At 34.7% G+C, this 20,700-nt stretch overlaps 1 protein-coding gene across 2 annotated transcripts in view; it reads right to left on the bottom strand.

Moving 5' to 3' along the window:
- Positions 1-17,921, bottom strand: part of LOC116164627 (eye-specific diacylglycerol kinase-like) — a 60,949-nt gene extending 43,028 nt beyond the window's left edge. For both annotated transcript variants that reach the window (XM_031478828.1, XM_031478827.1), the window contains exon 1: positions 17,767-17,921. The gene's annotated coding sequence lies outside the window, so the exon portion shown is untranslated. The remainder of the gene's footprint in view (positions 1-17,766) is intronic.
- Between the last annotated feature and the right edge of the window lie 2,779 nt (positions 17,922-20,700).

Genomic DNA, 20,700 nt, shown 5'->3' with positions numbered 1-20,700 from the left:
AGTGGCACAAATACCGGTAGCAAAATGCGTTATGGGGGATTCCGTTCACTTGGCCCCCCCCCCCAAATATATTTAAGAATAACCAAAAAACAATAATGGCGCAAAGATATCTTTTTACGGCGCATTTCAGCGCATACCTGAGAGTACAATTTCGTATGAAAAGATGTTAAAAAAAAAGTAACTTTTAAAAACGTTAAGTTGGCCCCCCCACTTTTTGAAAATTTGTCACGGCTTAACCGTAATGGCGCTAGCTTTAATTCAAGTGGCGCAATTGAGCGCATAACCAAATGTATCAGGTGACCTAGTTATAAGGGACAAAATACGTACTGGGGGGGGGGGCTACGTTTACTTGGCCCCCCCAAATGTTTTTTCGGATTTCTAAAAAACGATAATGGCGCAAGAGTTATTATCGGTGGCGCATATGAGCGCATAACGAGCGCATTCATTTCAAAATAATACGACTATGAAATCTCTCAGTGGGGGGCCAAGTTAACGGACCCATTGAATTCATAACTAAAACTAAAAAACAACAGCAACAGAAAAAAAAACTACAATTAATTTCATACCGTCAAGGTGTTTGCAATGTCAAAATCTCGTTGAAAATTCATTTTTTAACACATTATTGAGCGTAAAGCCATTATTTCTGGTGGATTTAATTTCCAAACATAAATTTCTTTCTTTGCAAAATCTATCTTTCGTATTAGCCTTTTTAAGGTATAGTGGTACGTAATGCCCCACATAAATCACAATCCCCAAAGAGCTTTAAAATCCTCAACGATTGGCTTCTTAAATTGACTCGAACGAAATTACATTTGCTTTGTTCATGCTGTAAAGGAAGTCACTAACGTTTTGGCTGGGGAAAGAACAAAACCTTCATGCGCACTTACACACATACAATATTTAAGGCTACATTATTGTAAATTGCGTTTTCTTATAAACACCAAGAGTGCGAAATTAGATAAACAAATGTTTGTGGGTGGCGTTTATAAAATCGTTGGAAAATGTTGATTCCTTGTCAAAACAAAATCCAAGAACACACTAAACGCGTGATGGATACCTAGAAGTGATAGCCAAACATTCTCAAATTTCTTAAATGGTATTTACAGACAATCTGCACGGAAAATAGACAGTTCATCAAACCTTCGTACCCTAATGCCAGTGTTTGTTTCTATCGGAAAATGCAAGTCTAAACACGATAACTTGTTCAAACTCCTTCGGGAACATTAGAGAAACTGTCGCCACTTCCGTTATACATGAAGTACCAAACAGAGCGTGCGAAACATAAAGATAAATATTTTCGAATTAAATCCTAAATACGTTTAAACACAAGCCTTACTTTAACACGCACGTAATTGTATTGAATTATGTTCCGTGCTTTAAAGCTCCTATAGTTAAAAGTAATACCTACGGAAACGTTTCATATAGTATAACAAGGATGTTACCCTCCACGTTGGGGCGCCAACGGTGTTAATTTCACTTACTCATTGACTTATGTTATAGGTAACTCAGTTCATTAATACTGGTACAATATCAACAACGACAGCTTTATATACAAGGTGAGTTTATTGTTGTGTTGTTTAGTATGGGAATCTCGTAAACCGTGAGAGATAAGAGGTCTTAAATTAGCAAAGGGTGTTTCCATTTAAGAGTTTCTTGTAGTTCTATAAACAATGAATGCCATATTCAAAAATGAGCTGACGTTCATTTATTTTCAAAAAATAGTTTTAACAAACCGTTAGTCATTTTTTCTCAGCTTTCTGATGGTGCTAAAATATAATTTTTATCAATTGTGAGTTTCGAGTAACTCACGTCAACTTTCTTATTTCTTATGGACGGTATATTGGATTTTTATGCCATTTGATACAGAAATAAATTACAAAATCAACGATGCTAGGTACACACCTTACACACTTAGTATTTCATTTGGGAATCAACTTTGCATTTTTGCCTGGAAGGTTACAATGTATTTCTTATGGCAATAATTCCATGGCTGATTGACATGTGATTAAAACCAAATTTATTTGTTTATTGTCTTGCATAGTCGGCATCGACACGGCGATGGAATTATTGCCATAAGAAATACATTGTAAACTTTGTTTGTTAAAACTATTTTTTGATATCTTTGAAAAGAAATAAACGCCACCGCATTTTCTAAAATGACTACATAAAATTCTGCTATTCTTTGCCCATTTACGCGATTTTGTATCTCTGACGGTTTACGAGCTCTCCATACTAAACATTGGGAAAAACACCCTGTATAATGGATGCTTTCTTCTCTAAGTACGTGAAGTGGAAAGTAGTAGCCAAAAATGATCGATTGACATTGAAATTACTTCAACGCCTTGATATATTTGGATAGTTACGGAAAAGCACTTGTGGGATAATACTTAGCACTTATTTCAGTAAATATTAATAATTAACGGCACATACAAAATACGGCTAGCACGGTTTGCGTTCTTGATCACCGCACTAAATACCAAAAGGCGCGCTCTACTTCGTTTAAATTTAAATTACAAATGAAAGGATACCTTTCGCTATGTAGCGTTTAATTGCAATTTATATATACATAATAATCCAAAAATATATTGTTGTGTAAGACAGGTCATGTAAACGTTATTTCGGGCTAAACACCGAAAATAGTGACGGCACATCCTGTACATGAAAATATTTCAATTTATTAAAGTGCAAATCTGGGAGATTATTTACGAATAAGGAAGTTGGTTTATCCTCGACGTCGTTTATAATTTTGTATTGTCGTCTGTCTGCCCGTCCGTCTGTCCGCGTGTCTGTCCGCCTGCCTGTCCGGCCGTCCGTCTGTTTGTCTGTCCGTGTGCACAATAACTTTGTATAGACGCGTCCGAAAGCTTTGAAAATTGACTCACATGTTCTTCAGTATATAAGAAAGCTCGCTATTGTTTCTTTTATACTTATTGTTACAAAAAGCATATGAATGTCCGGTGTTCTGTTAGTAAATATTCCTCAAACCTCAGGTAACTATGCAGATGAATAAAAAAATTGCGCATGCGCAACCCACCTTTTGTATTTGCGCAAGTCGAATTTTTTATCCGTTGTGATATTTAAATGAAATTTTGTACGTGTAGGTACCCCAAATAAAAGCAAATGATGCCGATTAAAAAATTTGGTTTGCGCATGCGCAATCCGAATTTTTTACATATCCGTTAGTTATGAACCGAATTGCATGAAATGTTGTATGTAGGCACCTCGAATAAAAGTAAAACTAATGTCGAATCAAACAAATCGTTTTGCGCATGAGCAATTTCAAATTTTTTATTTTATAAAATAATTTATAAATTTAATATTAATTTAATATAATTTTTAAAAACGGTTGTTCCGTATTCTGAAATGTTATCCAGTGTGAGTGAACAAAGCAGTTGTCAATCAGTTTCTACCGTTCGAGCAGCCACCGAATAATATTTTTCATCTTATTTCTTACGATTTAGTTCGAATGTGAGTGAACAAAGCTGCCTGCTTAGTAAAAGTTAAAAGTCTCTGCCGTCCGAGCAGCCACCGAATATTTCTCATCTCATTGATCACGCCTGGCCAAAGGCTGAATGTCGGAAATCTTTTACGACCATATTAATTGGATTATTAGAGGAAATAAACTGTAATTTAAGATTTTTTAAATGTTTAACTATCGACCGTTTGCGTGCGGGGTAATATATTCAAACAAGTGGGGTTGCAGGGATTTTGTTTTAATTGTTTCATGTGGTTCGGAATATTTTTTGTCATTGTTAATCAATTAATTGTGTGTTTATTCAAATCCTTTGTGCGACCCGGATAGTTTTAATGTCAGATCTTTTATTCAACCCAAGAACTCGTTTGCTATATTTGTTTACACATTTATTTTCATGTTGAAAATCGTCCAGGAACCAAATTGTTTACAATATAAGAATTTCTTTTAGCAGTCCCATTTAGGGGATAGATATTTTTGAAATATCTTTCCAAAATCGGAATGAGCACACTCATCTCGATGTGGTTTTAAACTGCCGCCACCAAATAGCGCCCCGATCATTTGAATGTTATGAAACAGTATTGGGAACGACGTGTTTACAGACCAGTGTTTTTAGATGGAACTGAATATATTGAGCGAAAACACAGTAAATTAGACTATTGCTCTATAAATAGACCTATACTACGTCGGTAGATTTGTAAAGTCCCCACCGGCTTGTTCGTGTCATAACTGAAAAGTTCCAGCTTAGGCAAAACTAAAATTTGGTTAGAGTGCACATAGTTATAAAAAAATTGAACTGTTAATTAAAAGACGTAATACTCCTCCCCATGTACTCGTCTTTATTATCTATTATTAAACGAGGATTTCCACAATACCTTTAAATCAAACTGCTTAAAGCTTTCCTCTTATATTTTTTCTGCCTAACTATTCTAATTTCCAATTAACGTAACAATTTTAATGGGACTTATGTGTATACGACTTGCTAGCATTCCCACCTATTTGAATTTAAAATGAAAATTTGTTTCAATGTGCCTGAAACAAGTTTTATGTTACCTAATCTAGACAATGTAAATGGACTTATACAACGGCTTTACAGAGGCAAATGGCTTTAATTCAGATTTTACGCGATTTAAATAACGAGTGCCGAAAATCACTTGTATTTGAAATTTATCCGCTTATAGTATAAATCTAACTCTAGTTATACAAAGACTCAAGACACTTTATCCCTTTCTTGAATAATGTATTGCTCTACCCTACCAATAGATAAGAACGTCGCGGAGCTTTACCCAAATGTTACAGTTTTGTAAGCATGTACATTTATATAGACTGGCGTTTCTTGTGTTCCTCATACATTGCACAAAACTATTACTTTGTGTAATGTATCTTATTTAACTAACTCATCGTTTACTATACGTGTTACCGATGTAACGTCAAAGCCGAGGGTTCATTTCTAATAATTGTATGCTAAATAAAAGCATTTTGACATGCATGGTTGTAGTTATGAGTTATGACATCTCGAATTCCCGCGTTTTACCTTTAGGCGTACTAGCTTAAAAATAAGTGAAGCTAAAAACGAAAACATGCAAACGTTAGCAACTGCATTCTAAAAGGGTACATTTATCGTTCACCCGTGAGGTACACTCAAGTTTCCTCAAAAGCCGGTGTCAAGTTATATACCAGTACATAAAGTAGCGCATTATGCAAGAAAAGAGGGCATTACAGGAAGGTGCTAAATTATGATAGACGACGTTAATAAGCAAAATGTAGATTAAATCACCTATTAGAGATGAACTACGTGTAGGAGCGCTGTTTTACAACTTTGTGTTCTTTTTGCAAGACACGAAAAGTTACGGAGGTGGTAGTACGTACATGTGGCAATTATGTTTGACAAACTCAGACTGGGATGCTTCCTCTATGCATCGAGCTCAGAATTCATAAAACGTAGGTATATTCAAAGCTGATCCTGAACATTACTAACTAAACTCCATTCGTTACTTGTAATTGCAAATACGGTCATTACAGACGCAACTTTTGCAGTCAATTATATTGTTCATAGCTTTAGGAACGTGCAAGAGAACGCTCACATTAATCACAATTTCTTGATTTACAAGATCTGATCAAGTATCAAAACATAATTAGCTATCAGTTTCGGATACCGCTCGAACAGAGAACAGAACATTTATAGGTCCCTCAAATCGATATTGCAATTAAGCTATTACCTACTCTCCTCCGTCAGCTCGAACCGATTGGAAGTGATTTTACGGCCATATAGGTAAAAAAGATGCACTTATTGTACACCAGTTTTCTAATTGCAGTGCTGAGTTTAAAATTTATCAAAGTATACCTACTTCGATGGATTACTGCGAGATTATTTTTATCTTTGCTTCCTTTTATTCATACGGGCCATTATACCGGGCAAATTTGCGGTACTTTAAAATTAGTTCGCAACAAATCCAAAAGTGAAAATATTAGAAAAACACAGCCTCTACATTTCCGAAGAAACAAGAGTCGAAACCCTGGTTGAAACGTTACAGTGTTGGTGGGTGGATTTTAAATTCGATGCGACTCGCTATTACGAGTTAACCAATATAGTGGCAGATTTCAGAAAAAAAAATTGTTACTACGAACGCGTTGGGGTACAAGGCGCCAAACATTTCGTTGCGCTATTTTTTGGAGTGGATAGTTAGTTGAAAAACCAGTAGGTCAATCAAAATTGTGCACCTAATTCTATAAATAAAACGCCAACCGGTTAAGAGTTAAATACAATTAATTCGTGCCTTTGTTGGCTAACCAAACAGGAGGACAGGAAGACAGGATTTTATTTTGTATTTTTTTACAAGTAAGTGCACCAATCTTTTAAATCACAAAAAATGTAAGAACGATAATATTTTATACAATATATTCAAACAATTCATTTTATATGATTACTTATTTGAAAGTGGTCAAACCAAAGCATCAGGTTTTAATTTTCAGATTATACGTGGAGATAACGAACCAACCTTCCGCAAGGTAAGGCTCATCGATAATTTATTCATTACTGTGCTAGCCGTGGTATTAATTCATTACAAAAAATTAATAGTTCCAGTAAAATTTTTACCAGTGCCGTAGAGAATAAAATTTATTTTGTGCAAGAGTGGTTGTAACCCCTGTAAATGTAACTAGCCCGTTACAACGGGATGAAATTAACCCCTTTCTGATGCAAACCTCTGAATTTTTAAGTGCCGTTAATCCCACTGCAATTTGATAAAATCCTACATTATTGTTTCGGAAGTATTGATACACTCTTCTGATGCACCCAGTTGCTATAGTTTTTAATTGGTGAGTCAATAAGAGTGCCAGATGATTTTTGGGAAGACAGTTAGTTTAGCAAAGCATGTTTGAGTTTCTTCGATGCATTATTTTCCCTCTTTCTTTTAGGGTCGTAGTCTTCCATGCATACTTTATGGCTATTTGATGCAATTTGTAGTTATCTTTTCTGTACGAATTTATATTTTCGTTACCTCAGATTTAAATATTCGTGACGGCGTAAGGAATACCTTGAGTTGTGCAATTTCGGTCACTTATGGTCATTCGGGTATGTTCAGCATTTTTAGAGGCTGTGTTTTCCGACTATTTTGACGAAAGTCCCGTGTGGTGCAGTTCAGTTGAAACTGGACTGCGATAGTAAGGGTCCCTGGTTCAAATCCGGGTTCGGGCATGGATATTTATAAACGTATAGTGGGTTGAGTTGCGAGAGCAGCCTTGGGTGAAACTCCCCACTCAAAAATGAAGGCATAAATAAATAAACAAATAAAATTGCTAATTTACAAAAAATGAATCAAATGGACCCCCCCCCCCCGAAACGGGAAAAATAATCTACTTTTTCTAATTTTGGCATGCAGGTTATGAGATTCGCAGCAATTGTTAATTTAGCAATTTTATAGCGTATAACTTGTGGAAATTGGCCCGCAGTTCTACCGTTTGTCAGGCAGCAATATGTTTTCCTATGACGGGGACGGGGGGTATCCCATGATCAAATGTAACAATAAACCCAACTTAAGACATTTATTTTTATTTCTTAAGTTTGCAGGTGGCGACATCACATCTGAATATGAGAGTGGGGGTCGTTGAGTTGAGTTGAGATTTGGTTCAAACTTTGCACAGTTGACCTATATGCCACATATAACAAGCCGATTGAAAATGGGTCAAATCCAATGACCCGTAGGGTCACACCTAGGTGCTCTGCCGCTTATTTAGATGGTCTTTAGAGGTTTATTAAGGGTTTTAATGGCCGCATGATATTTTTGGTGAAGTTTTTCTCTTGTGACTTGCTTTTTACGCTTCACAGGTGGTTTGGGGATATATTTACAAGTTCTAAGGCCGTTTACGGTATGTGCTAATAATTACGCAATATTTGTTTTAACACTGATTCATTGTTTTATCTTTTATTTGTGGCTTACCTTTTTTCCCAGTTTTACAGCATAAACTTAGAGAACTAAATTCTTCACGACCTCGTTAATATGAAGAAATTTGCTGAAAGCTTAGTAAAACAAATGGATACAAGTAAAATGATGAAAAAATTATTGTATTTGTAAGTTTGTTTTCTTTTAAGGTGCGCTTTCCTTTTATGTCTACCCCTTTACCAGGATACATATTTGTAAATATTCAAAATCTGGAGTGAAATTGAATAATGAAATACTTGAAAACATGCAACGTTATTCTAGCTTGTCAAAATACATAATATCATTTTCTTTGTTATGTTAAGCTTTTGTTTTATGACTAACGTAAACATTTACTTATGAGTATGTGTTATTTATGCAGCTTGGGAAGGCAACACCTGTTGTTTCTTTTTTGCAAATTTATTCTAAGGGTTGGAAAACAAGTCTCTGCATATTTTCATACATTAAAAAGCCTTTTTGGATAATGCACGTTTGACGTCAGAAATTAAAACTAAATATCAGTATAAAATAAAATCACTTACCAATGTCACGAATTGTTATGAAGTGTTTCACTGCGTGTTATATATTTATCACAACTAGGAATTATTTTGCGAGCTCCTTTAGAGAGTTATCAAAAATCTACTGGGATGTGCGCACACATTTGTGGGAAAATTAATAATCGGTACAATTAAGTTACTAGCAAGGAGTTTAATACGAATTACCATAGCGCACTATGCACCACAACAACGAGAACTACACAAGCCATACTTCAGGTGACCTAAAAATATTTACGTGTATCAAATTGTATATCACGTTTACAAAAGCTCAGGGCAATGTACTCTCTTAACGAATTTCATGGAGACGTCGGCGTAATTTTAACACTTGACGTCACGCAACACGCCACCGTCGAAGTAGATGTATGTAAATGTTTAGTAAGTTCCGTCCTTATTTTTCTCCATGTGATATAATTTAATAACCCGTAATTTATTTATTTATTGCCCAACTTCTAGATCTATCATGACTGAAACTGAGGGAGAATAAACCTGTAGGGTGTAAGATCACTATAGAAGAATTTATCGTACAATGTGCAGAGTAAGTGAGATTTAAGCTTAAATCAAGACTAGGGAGTACAGTACAGAATAAAAATTGGTCAAAGGGACATTAGGAACGAAAAAAAGGACAAACTGCTACTGCAGAGTACATAGGGGAGGTTTCAAGTAGGATTTGCAAACGACGACATAATTCCAACCTCTAAAACGCAATGAATAAGGAATGTACTGATGATGTACTTGAAAAAGACCGGAATGTATTTATTTCATGAGCACTCCATATGCTCGTACTTTTAAGATGCAGCCGTAATGCTACTAATGCACTTCTTCTATATTTACTGTATTTTATTTTACCTTTTGAGATTCAACTCTCAGTGACTCAGAAAATAGGAAGTGAGGCAAGATTTTCTAGCCTATTACCCAAAACCGACAGAATTTTTTTGCAGAATTTTAGATCCATAGAAATCTATAAAAACTATGGGAACGGATGGAAAACACTTCCTTTGGCGTTTGGGGAAATATGCCAAACTAGCGTGTGATATGAGACCCAAAATACTTTCTTTCTTGACATAAAATTCCCCATGCATTTAATTAAAAATACTATCAGGTTTACGAAAAATAGGAATTATACCGGGTGATTCATTAGAAGTGATGATCGCTTGAATTTCGCGCGTAAGGTTTTAGTATTTTTTGCATTATTAGATTGACGGTTTGAATTTCGTTAGTAATTTTTTTCTGTCATGACTGTCACTTAAGAAACCAGTGTCGCCGTTAATTGTTGTGTGCTATTTGCGGTTTATTACTTTTTCCATTTTGAACAATTTTTAGAGTTGATGCACTAAAATATGTAAGAAACATGACTGTATCTAGTGTTAGTTTATAATTTGTGGTAAAACAGAAGCAGTATTTGTAGGTTATAAATAAGTGAACGATTTACTGAAAGCACGATGATACACCACTGCAATTAAATAAATGATCATCAGTTAGTACCAATTTCAAAATTTTGTTGATTTGCGGGAAATTCAAATTGTCCTCACTTCTAATGAATCACCCGGTAGCTGAGATTTACAGTGCGTCTGATCTCTGTTTTATAACGGAACGTATAATGTCTATTTTGGAAACCATGATAAAATAGCTGTATTAATAAATGAAAATAAGATTTTCGCCTCAAGGCGACTAACTTTAGCACATTTTCCATGAATGATCAGTACTTCCCATCGCATGGTCATGTAACGGACTATTTATGTGTACAAAGGAAAATAAGTTATGGCATAAATATTCTTATAAATAAGAAACTTAGCCTTGCGCGGTTTGCGCACGTGCACACCTTTTCAATCATATCTTTTTAATGGTCCACTTTAGAAAAAAATATTGTTATCAGAAATTGTAGACCATAGAATTCTACACAACTTTGATGTACACTACTTTTTTGTGAAATGTAAAAAAGATATATAGCTTGAGATTTGGTTATATTTTTAAGAATTCTGAAATTTCGGTGTAGATGTTATAACCAAATTTTATACTTTATATCTATAATTAGAGTTTTATGAGAAAATATCTTGAACTTATGGTGGTATAAATCCCCCTACCCTGCACCCTTAGTAAAGGGGATTATGGCTTAATGGTAGAGCGTTGAATTATAAATCCGGAGGTCGGGTGTTCGAACCTGGGTGGAGGTGAATTTTTCATCTGTGGCAGAGATGGAAATTGCCTTAGACCAATTTCGAGCATTCTTAATTCGTAAGGTAAATCCCGGAGTAGTATAGACCAACTTAAGACCTTCTGCAGAGGCACCTCTACATAGCATTAGGCGGGTCACTCTGTAATTGGGCGCAAGCCGGTTGAGGGCCCAGACCAAGAGAGGGATAATAAATAAATAAATAAATTATTATTATTAATAATAATAATTGCATAGCATGAATATAGTATATTAAGATACAAGTGTATAATCAAGTCTTTAAAGCACGCGCAACGAGTGTAAGGGCACGACGCAAAGCGGAGTGCCTTTAACGTTGCAAGTGCTTTAAAGACCAATTATACACGTGTATCTTATAGTATTTTTTATTATACCTGCAGTATAATCTAAAAATAGGAAATACAATGAAGTCATATTGACGTTATACTCGAATACATGTCTAATTAAGTGGGCTGGGTGTTCGTAATTTCACGATTGCCATGGAAATGTCACTTGACGTTTGCTTATAAAAATCGTCGTCTTTGTGAATAAAACGATTTCCGTTGAAAAAGATAATACACCGTCCATTAAATCGATTGTTGTAAAATCTAAACAAACGTTGGTAGGTGTAAAATCCAACTCCAGTAAAGCCTATTATAAAGAATATGAAAAGTTGTTTCCATGGATGAATAGGAAGTTACTTACGAATACAGTCTTAAATGCATCCATAATGCTGGCATATATGAAGGAAATGTCAAAGGTATTTAAATCTTCTATATTTTGGTGCATTCATTCAAAACTTTAAAGCAATGCTGCGATTAAAAAGTGGAACAGATTTGGAAGCATACCCTAAATTACGCGCGTTTGTGAAAGCTTCAACCAAAGGATAGGTACAAAAGCCAAAGAAATGTTCTGCATTTACAGAAAGCGACCTAAGAGGATTTTTTATTTCATCCAGATGACAGTTTCAAAAGTCATACTTGAAGTATCGTTACTTAGCAACTTTAAAGCACGTGTGTTTTAAAGGCCCTTTTTCGCACGCATTTGAGTGTTTAAAACGGAGATTGTGATTCAGGTATAATAAAATAGTTATTTATATAACAAGAGCGCGAAGTTCAATTTCGCGCATTGAGACTGAAGGTATTTTGACGAGGCGAAGCCGAGTCAAAATATCAGTCAAATGCGCGAAATAACTTCGCGCTAGCGTTATATACAATATTTTTTCTACAACTGAACCGATTGTTAATTAAATTTGCTGTTTAAGTTCAACTTTGTCACGTGCGCGAAATACTTTTTTTCACTGTTGACGATTTCGCGCACGTTGTCAATAGCAACCTTACTTATTAATTAACCGTTTAAAAATCTAGTACTTCGAGTTTCGAAATCCGTCAGAAAATGACAGGTTTTTTTGACAGTTGTAGAAAAAAGATATTATAATTTAAAACAAGTTGCAAATCAGCATAATGCAGGATCAAAGCGTATTTTTTGTAATGCCGATCAGTATTTTATTAGCGAAGTTTAAAATTATCTATTATCAACACTATCCGAGTCGCACAATGGGATTGAATACACACACAATTGATTGCGAATGAAATTTTATTCCGAAACACATGAAAAGAACATTAAGCAAAATACCTGAAAGAGAGACAAATTTGGAAAACTTGTTTAGACAAATTATTCCGGCTGGAATTGCCATCATCAGGCCTTGCGTCATAAGACGTAAAATGAAGGGTCTATAAACATGAAGTGTATGTTACGGTGGATAAGGTTATATCGGTGTAAAATGGGACAAAACAAAAACGTAAATTAATATATAAAGTGTGGTTATGTTATGTGTGTATATGTTACACTTGTTTTCCTTTTTTAAAAATCCTAATAATCTGGCGGTTCAACGGTTTGCTATAAACAAGGCGCATATAACTCCACACATAAACGCTGCCAGCTTCTGAACTTCAATTTTCTTTATGACACAAATCTTGGTGACAAACAACTTTAAGTCGACGAATTAAAGACGAATTGCCAGTGGCTATTCAGATGATAGAAACTGTTAACTTTGATAAGAGAACCTTGACACAACGCTTCACGGTGCAATAAAACTGCTTCCTTTACTTGATCTTGACTGACTTTTTCCGAATACGAACAACACGTGTTGAACTTCTCACAACTTTGCCACAAATTCAGTTAACTGATGTACAGAAATATTCAGAAAAATACGAACTGCATCTGCAATCAACCAAATAGGGCGGAAAACCGGAATAAAAATACCGTACAGCGCTTTCTAACCGTCGGGAACCAGTTCACTTGCAGCCCCCGGCCTGCAGTATTTAACGAAACACCTTGACTGCCGCACTAAGGGTACCTGGTTCTAATCCAGATCAGGTATAAATATTTGTAAATGTTTAGTGGGTTGGGTTGATGGAAGGGCACCCCTTGCCCTCTTAAAAAAAGAATTAACAAAAATAAAAAATAAAGCCAGCTTCGATAGAACGCGTCTCCGCTTACGCCGAACTAATGCGCACGTCGTTGATCACCTGCATCTCTCGTTGCTTCCTCTAACGGCGACAAAAATCACGTGCCTTAATTAAATCTCGCCCGATATCAAAAACTTTTATCCAAAATGATCAGATGTCCCTACATTTTAACACGCAATTTCACGTTTTACAATTAAATAAACAATATGCTAGTACAAATAATTCGAAAGGGAAAAATAGTACAACAGAACTAGAAATTCAAATGAAATAAACCGATTCTGTGATTATTCGTAAATAACTCCTCCCCCACCCTCTATATTTACTCTACTAAATTGAAACACTTCTCATGTACAAGGTGCCCTGAATTGCCTGAAATTTTGAGTGTAACGCAAAGATGGAGGAGAGATGCAGTTCCATGACCTACAATTAACTACGGTTGATAGGTACACTTTAAATGATATCCATAGTGGTTCTCCTCCGAAAAATGTTGGTAATTTCTAATAAGTAAAGCGTGATGATGGAGTAATACTGAAATTGAAAGCTTAAACAAAAAGTAAATTCATTCATTCCATTAATAAATTTAATGGTCTGCAGTAAATATAAATATAAATAAATGTAGGTAAATAGTGTATTATGTAAATAGAGTACAAAAAGACTAGAGGTGAATAATTACTTACACAATTGGGGTTAAGAAGTGCATACACGTTTCGGAAACGGTTCAAGATGATTTGATTAAATTTTACATTTTACCGATCGGGCGGAAATGTTTTCATGTACATATAAAATATAAATATAATGCATACAATGCAATGTTTTAGGGTAAAAACAAAAAATGGATATACATAAGCTATATGGCTTTATAATAGAAAAAAATTTTACATTTTCGAGTCGCAAACGACGAAACTCGTACTGTCCAGTATGCAATATCCATCATCATCATCAACATTAATATGACATAAAAGCCTGAAACCCCTTTTGTCATTTGTGAATAATCACAAAGGGTACGTATTGTAACTTAAACAAAGATACGTACATGTCAAACTAACTAAAACTAACATCTGCTTTACGTAGGAGTAAAGTTAGATTGAGCCAAACCACATTTAATCCGATGACGAACAGCGTGCCCAGAAGAGGGAAATTACATCTTAAATTTGCATGCTAGCTAGATAAATAAAATTTATATGAATTGATTATTTGAGTAGATAATTTATTATATTTGTCCGTATTGCAAATTCCTGCAGGTAACGACCTTTATCGTGTTGGGTTAGGGGTATAGAGAAAGATAAATTTGACAGCGTGTGGGTAAAAATCAATATGCGATAAATTACCGGTGGAATTTCGGTTATCTTTTCTAATGCAGCTTGAATGACTTATAAATGAAACAAAATATGGACAAGATTATTCTTGCACACGAGTACACATTTCAGCATATAAAAGGGGAAATACATGTCGCGTTGTCATATACGAATATTTGACGTTCTCTCGTGGGAGAGCCAATAAAAGCACTTCATTAGATGAGGAAAATGTTCTAAATGTGTATTTTCAAAGTTATAATTATGTTTAACTTATAACTACTTCATTATTAGTTGTGAAACACTTGCAGCCGAAATGATGTACAACTTTTTAATTATACACGAAATTAATGTGTATTATTAATCAAAATTGTTCCAAATGTCATCGAGTTTCAAAAGACAACTGGAAAGGGTGCATATGTGCGAATGGTGTTTGTAAATATATAACAGCCCCATGGCGACAAATATGAAACGGAATGTTCGAGAGGATTGTCAAGAGGTGTCATAGTGAGTGGATTCAAATGCGTTTGACCATGAAAAATTCAGCAAATATGATGAAGCGGTATATTGGAAACACCAGTATAAAAAAATAGTTACTTGTAGAGTTTTGATGTTGAACAAATTGCAATAGTTGGTTCAAGTAGTAGACTAAAGTGTGGCTGCAGTGGCAGACAATAAAAAGTAGCAAATCTACTTTTGATTACCATTTTGCGTACCATAAATACGAAAGGTAGTTATTTTTCCCCAACTTGCCGCTTTACTCTGGGAATGTGTAAATCCTATCAAATTTATTGAAAGAGGGAGTTTTACTATTTTCTCTAATAACAGAACTGAAATTGTGTGTCAGATAAGGCAATTTACGTTCACAATAGTAAGGAGTTAGCGAAGATAAAGGTATTCTCTTTGTTTTTCTTTGTGTAGTATAGAAGTACAGTTTCCTAGATGAAATTCCCAGCGGATACATGAGCACGCAAAAGGATCACTTGCAATTATATAGCTAGTTTAGATCTAGATACGAATCTTACAGTCTCAAGAAAACGTAAAATTGGTACAACGAAGTCCGAAGGTTGATTTTCACTACGTTCACGTTTGAATTGAACTGTAAGCGGTTTTGAGTATGACTGTATGACTAATTTTATATTCAAAGGTATGACGGATAAGTAGTTTGGGGCAAACATGCTTTTTGATATGGGACATTGGGACAATTGTCGGAACATAGGTATACAGGTATTTAATTTTAATTGCAGTTGTGTGTATGTAAATACATAATTTTATTCTTAGGTATTAGGTGCGCAAGAAGTCATTTGCAATGTAATGGAGGAACTCCACATGGGGCTCGCAATGTTTTCACAAACAATAAAGAGAGTTACGGAAAGTTTTTAAAGGTGCCATTGAAATTTCGCAGGAATTAGTTGATCACAGAAATCTAATGGGTATCACCCTATACCTATACATGTTGTAACGATATGACTGTTGTAAAACGTGCTTCGAAGGTGCTAATGTAAATGAATAAAATAAACTTCCATAATAGGTTTTTGTTGGTGATTGGAGTTTGAAACGTTGCATATCTATTTTATTTGAGTTGCAATCTCTCAAACCTGTGCCGCCGACAGCCGCAGTTTTAACACCACCCATCAAAAAAAGAGTAATATTTAATTACCTACCTTCTACCTCACTGCATATTCCACATTTAGAATGTAGATGAATGCCTATAATTTTCGAAGGTCAATATCATTCATTCACTAGAATTATTCAAATAACTGATCATTGGTAATTAATAGGTAATGGTAAAAGATTATAAATTTTTATTAGGTGAGCAATGGTATATGAGCTCGTGGTGAAAGGTTTAACATGAGTAATCATATATTCGAACATTTTCTAATTTCAAAAATTTTCAAAGTATCGAATTACATCACATAAAATGTTTCCTGGTCGGAAAGTTCCACTGAAGCTGCATCAGGGGATGCTAATTTACCGGAAATAGAAATCAGAAATGACGACAAAGAAGTCCAAAATGCTATTAGTGGAGATCGAATTGGTAACATTTTTTTGAAGCATTAAAGTCCTTGGAACACGATGGGTTTGGTTGTTCATTTTTCACATGGACCTAATTCGTGAAAAGCGGTACAGAAAAAATTCCTTCCTTGGTGCAAGCCTCGACACCATAACGAACCAAATAGCGAAAAAAGTAGAACAATAGCTCTTAAGATAAAAAACTAGTAGCGTCGCAAAGTTAGCGGACGGACGGACGGACAAAGTGGCCACAATAGCGCATTTTTTTTTTATTTTTGTGGAAATGCGCTAAAAAAGGTAAAAACTAATGTTTTTGAATATTTTTTACGTAGAATCCAGTAGCGTAGTAAAAAAAATTTTTTTGACCATCGTTTCTGAGATTTGGTAGTTTATTATAGGAGTACAAAAATAGCGTATATACCCCAGGACTAAAGTGCATCTAATTCCTCGGCACTAAAACACTTTAGAAGTCCCTTGGTATATCATATGCGATTTTTTCTTGCATGTTTCAAATGTTGCTAACAGCTATTTTGCTATTCCGGGCACAAATCTCGCAAATCAAATATGAAAATCACTGCAGTCGTTCTTGCGTTATATTATATCCGATTGTGTTTTATCTATTACCCCAAACCTCTATATTTATTACTTTCTGATAGCCGCGTTTGACCAATCGATAGGTACCTAACCAGATTTCAAGTAACAGAAAATTATATGTACTAGAGGGCTGAGGGCTTCAAAAGACCTAAAAAACAAACTCATGCTAATCGCGCCATTTAATCTCGTGTTAACCCGGGATAATTGAATCGAAATTCTTAGAAAGACAGGCGGAAATTTAACTTTCACACGGATTATGCGTACCTATTTACACTTAATGCAATATAAAAGTGTATGCATAGATACTTTTAACTTTGGAAGATACAATTGTACATTTCGGAGTCCCATTTGCTAGACTAGAAAAGTAAACATGTTCACTCATCCTAACTTTACAAAAAAATGAAGGTCACATGTTGCGTCGAATATGACCAATTTTCATATCCGTTGTTTGTTCAAGAACCTCAAAAGTGTTTTTTTTTCGAATTTTATATTTATAGATTGGGAATATCTTACACCTTATATTGTATAGTGAAAAGTTGAGGTAGAATTTAACCACAGTTTGCAAGAAGAAAATCGTGATCATTTTCATTTCTGTGAGGAACTAGTCATGAAGCCATTCCATTGTTTAAATTTTAAACAATGCCATTACCAAAGTGTCCAAGTTTTCCGAGAAAAATGCTCAATAACATTGAACTAGACCCCTTCAAATACTATTGTGATTTCAATCGGCGCTATGGTCGTGATACATGGTTTATCTTAAATTGAAACAAAATTTAACGTACCTTTCAGTTATACTATTCGTACCACTCCATTTCATCCATACACTGCATTTTAATATTAAACAGTTCAATCTGTCCGATTTGGTCACAGACACAATACAATCCAAACTAGCACGCGGTTCCAACATTACTATTGTTAATAAGCGATAAATTTTGCATTATCAGTGCAAACAACAGGTTTTGTGACTTGTATAATATAAGCATAGACCATTGTATTTGGTCTATGATATAAGTAAATTTCAAATATTGTGTGATAAATTTCACATCGACGAGACGGTTGTTAAAGTTAAATTACTGTTCGAGCCACCACTTTCAATCCTTCTCCAAAGAAATGAGGACAAATTTTCATTCAATCCTTGCGTACAATTTAGACTTGACTCAAAATAGTTTACATGATTTTATAACCATCAGTCTCCTGTCGCAATATCTTTGACGGTAACTCACTAAAAGCAAATTCCCCAAAAAGGGTGAGTGGAAATTTAATTTCGGCAGTTTGTGAACTACATTTTGGTGGGGTCAATAACAACTGGCTGAGATCATCTGAGTGCCAGCACAAACGACTCTATAGGTGCAATAAAAAGTTTCCGTAGCAGTTAATTCATGAAATAGTATATTTAACTCTATTTCACCAAACATACTATGCGATCAAAAAAGAGCTGTCGAGTCACCTGGAATTTTTGTTTACGTGAGAAATCATATTTAACTTGAACTTTCGAGGCGACTCGACGTCAATCCTTTTTTGATCGCCCGTTAGTAAGAAAGACTCGCTGCATCAACCAATAGAACTGATTTTCTTGACCTACTGCATTGTTTGCGACACTCTTTCCCGTTGTTTTTTACAAACGTTGGTCTAACAGTCAACTTTTACCGACAAATAACGATTGATATATTTGTTTATGTAACTTTAAATTAATTTTTGTAATTCTTCTCGTTGTTAATTTGTTTTAGTCTTGTCCTGATGGGTGCCAAAGATTATGCGAAACGTCAAGCTGTCGTTGAATTTGGTCAAAGTCTGCGATACATTGCTAGAGGAGTCCTTCGCCGTTTTTTGGGAATAAATATACCCACGTACTCCATTTGCACTGTTTTTCTTGATATTTCAGATGCTTATGAAATTAGGAAAACTATACTAATGGCTGTTAACACTGACAAACTTAAGCGGATCTTAGCTTAAGTATAGCTTACAATCTATGGCAACCATTGTCTCAATAATCGTTGCCATGGATTTTAAGGTACACTTAAGCTAAACTCCGCTTAAATTGGTCGGTGCAAACGGCCATAAAATAATTAGGGCCAATTTTTTGTGTCTGCTGTCTTAAAACTTGAGAGGATTACTGGGACACTTTTTATTACACCTAAGTAGTATCAGGTTCTTTTTCAAGCTTACAATTAGTTATAATTTGAAAAACTGCAGTTTTTTGATTGCTAACTTTGAAAAATCGCAGCAGCCCTTGACCATGTACATTCTTCACCCACGTATTTTTCTTAGATCGAAGTAATTATCATAATAATTTTTTACGCAGAATGTCTGCCAAAGTGTCATCTAATGAGGGAAACTGAAATATCGCAAAACAAAGGTTGTATTTGCTTTAATTTTTAAGTAAGTACGACTATATGGCAGATCTCTAAGAAAACACAAAAATTAAATCGTCACATTTGTATAAGGCATGTTTGACTAAAACAACTGCACATAACCTCTATCCACAAGTCCTCCAATAGATACCTTTATGAACCACCCTGTATATTGGTTGATCATTTTAAGGTGCACAAGCATAGTTTAGATTATGCTCAAATAAGCGTGATAAATGTGCCTTTATTTCTGACTTTTCTTGCAACTACTTAGGAGTTTTAATTACAGGGTGTTCCATTTTCGTCACTTTTATAGGGTAGTTCTTAGTGCTAATAAAATGGTAACATATGCGTCTTTTCGGTCAAACTTTAGCAAACTAAAAAAATTATCAATTTCAGGTTGACCTTATATTTTCTTAGTTAAAAGACATACAGACAAATGTTTTTTGCGAAGGTTTCTTTATAATCATTCTTGAATAATCTGCCATTTTAAAAATTAGTATACGGTGTCTTGATGATTTAGACTTTTTTTAAATTATTTTAAACCTTTTTTAATCTTTTTTAATATTTTTGAATCACTTGAATCTTTTCTGAATATTATCCCTGGTGTGTTATATTTTTTTAAGAGAGAATTTAATATGCTATTTTTCAGATTAAAATTTACAGGGTGTTCTATTAAAAAAATGATTCTTCAAATTACTTTAATTCTACTGTTTGGAAGATTCAATTGTATTGTTCGAATTTCTAAAAAAATTTAAATGTTTCAAAACATGTAAGGTAGAAAAAAGATAAAAACTGCCTATTTTAGATATTATCACGTAGAATCCAGTGGCGTAATCAAAAAAATTTTGGGCCACCGCTTCTGAAATTTGACCCAAAGTTGATATTATTAACAACAGCCTGTATATCTTAACGTCAACTTTTTTGCATTCCTTTTCCTGATTACATTGATGTATTACAACCTACATTTTTTTTTCAAAAAGTCAAACTTTTCGTTTTCACCCTGTATCTCAGAAACCAACGTATAACTAGATTGATTCTGTTTATGGTATTAAAAGAATCACAAAACAAGTGGCACAGGGTCGTGAAAACCGTCTCTTACCTTTAAAAACAACTGAGACTGCAGTCTCAACTAAAATAGGACACACGGTACAATTAAATCTTATAATTATCATCGTTACGGGCCGCAGACTTCAGAACGGCGAGCCGCGTGTTTAACATGCCTACTCTAGAGATTCATCAGTTCTTTCCATCGTATTGATTATAATAGTTCAAAAAGGTTTTTATGATTGTTCAGTTTCTTTAGTCTTTCAGATACTTCGAATACTTTGGTTGCTTCCGATTCTCTTTTCCGATCCGTTAAGGCTT

This window comes from Photinus pyralis, unplaced genomic scaffold (assembly GCF_008802855.1).
Source record: "Photinus pyralis isolate 1611_PpyrPB1 unplaced genomic scaffold, Ppyr1.3 Ppyr1.4_LG2, whole genome shotgun sequence".
Classification (NCBI taxonomy): Eukaryota; Metazoa; Arthropoda; class Insecta; order Coleoptera; family Lampyridae; genus Photinus; species Photinus pyralis.
This window is presented reverse-complemented; position numbering and strand designations above follow the sequence as displayed.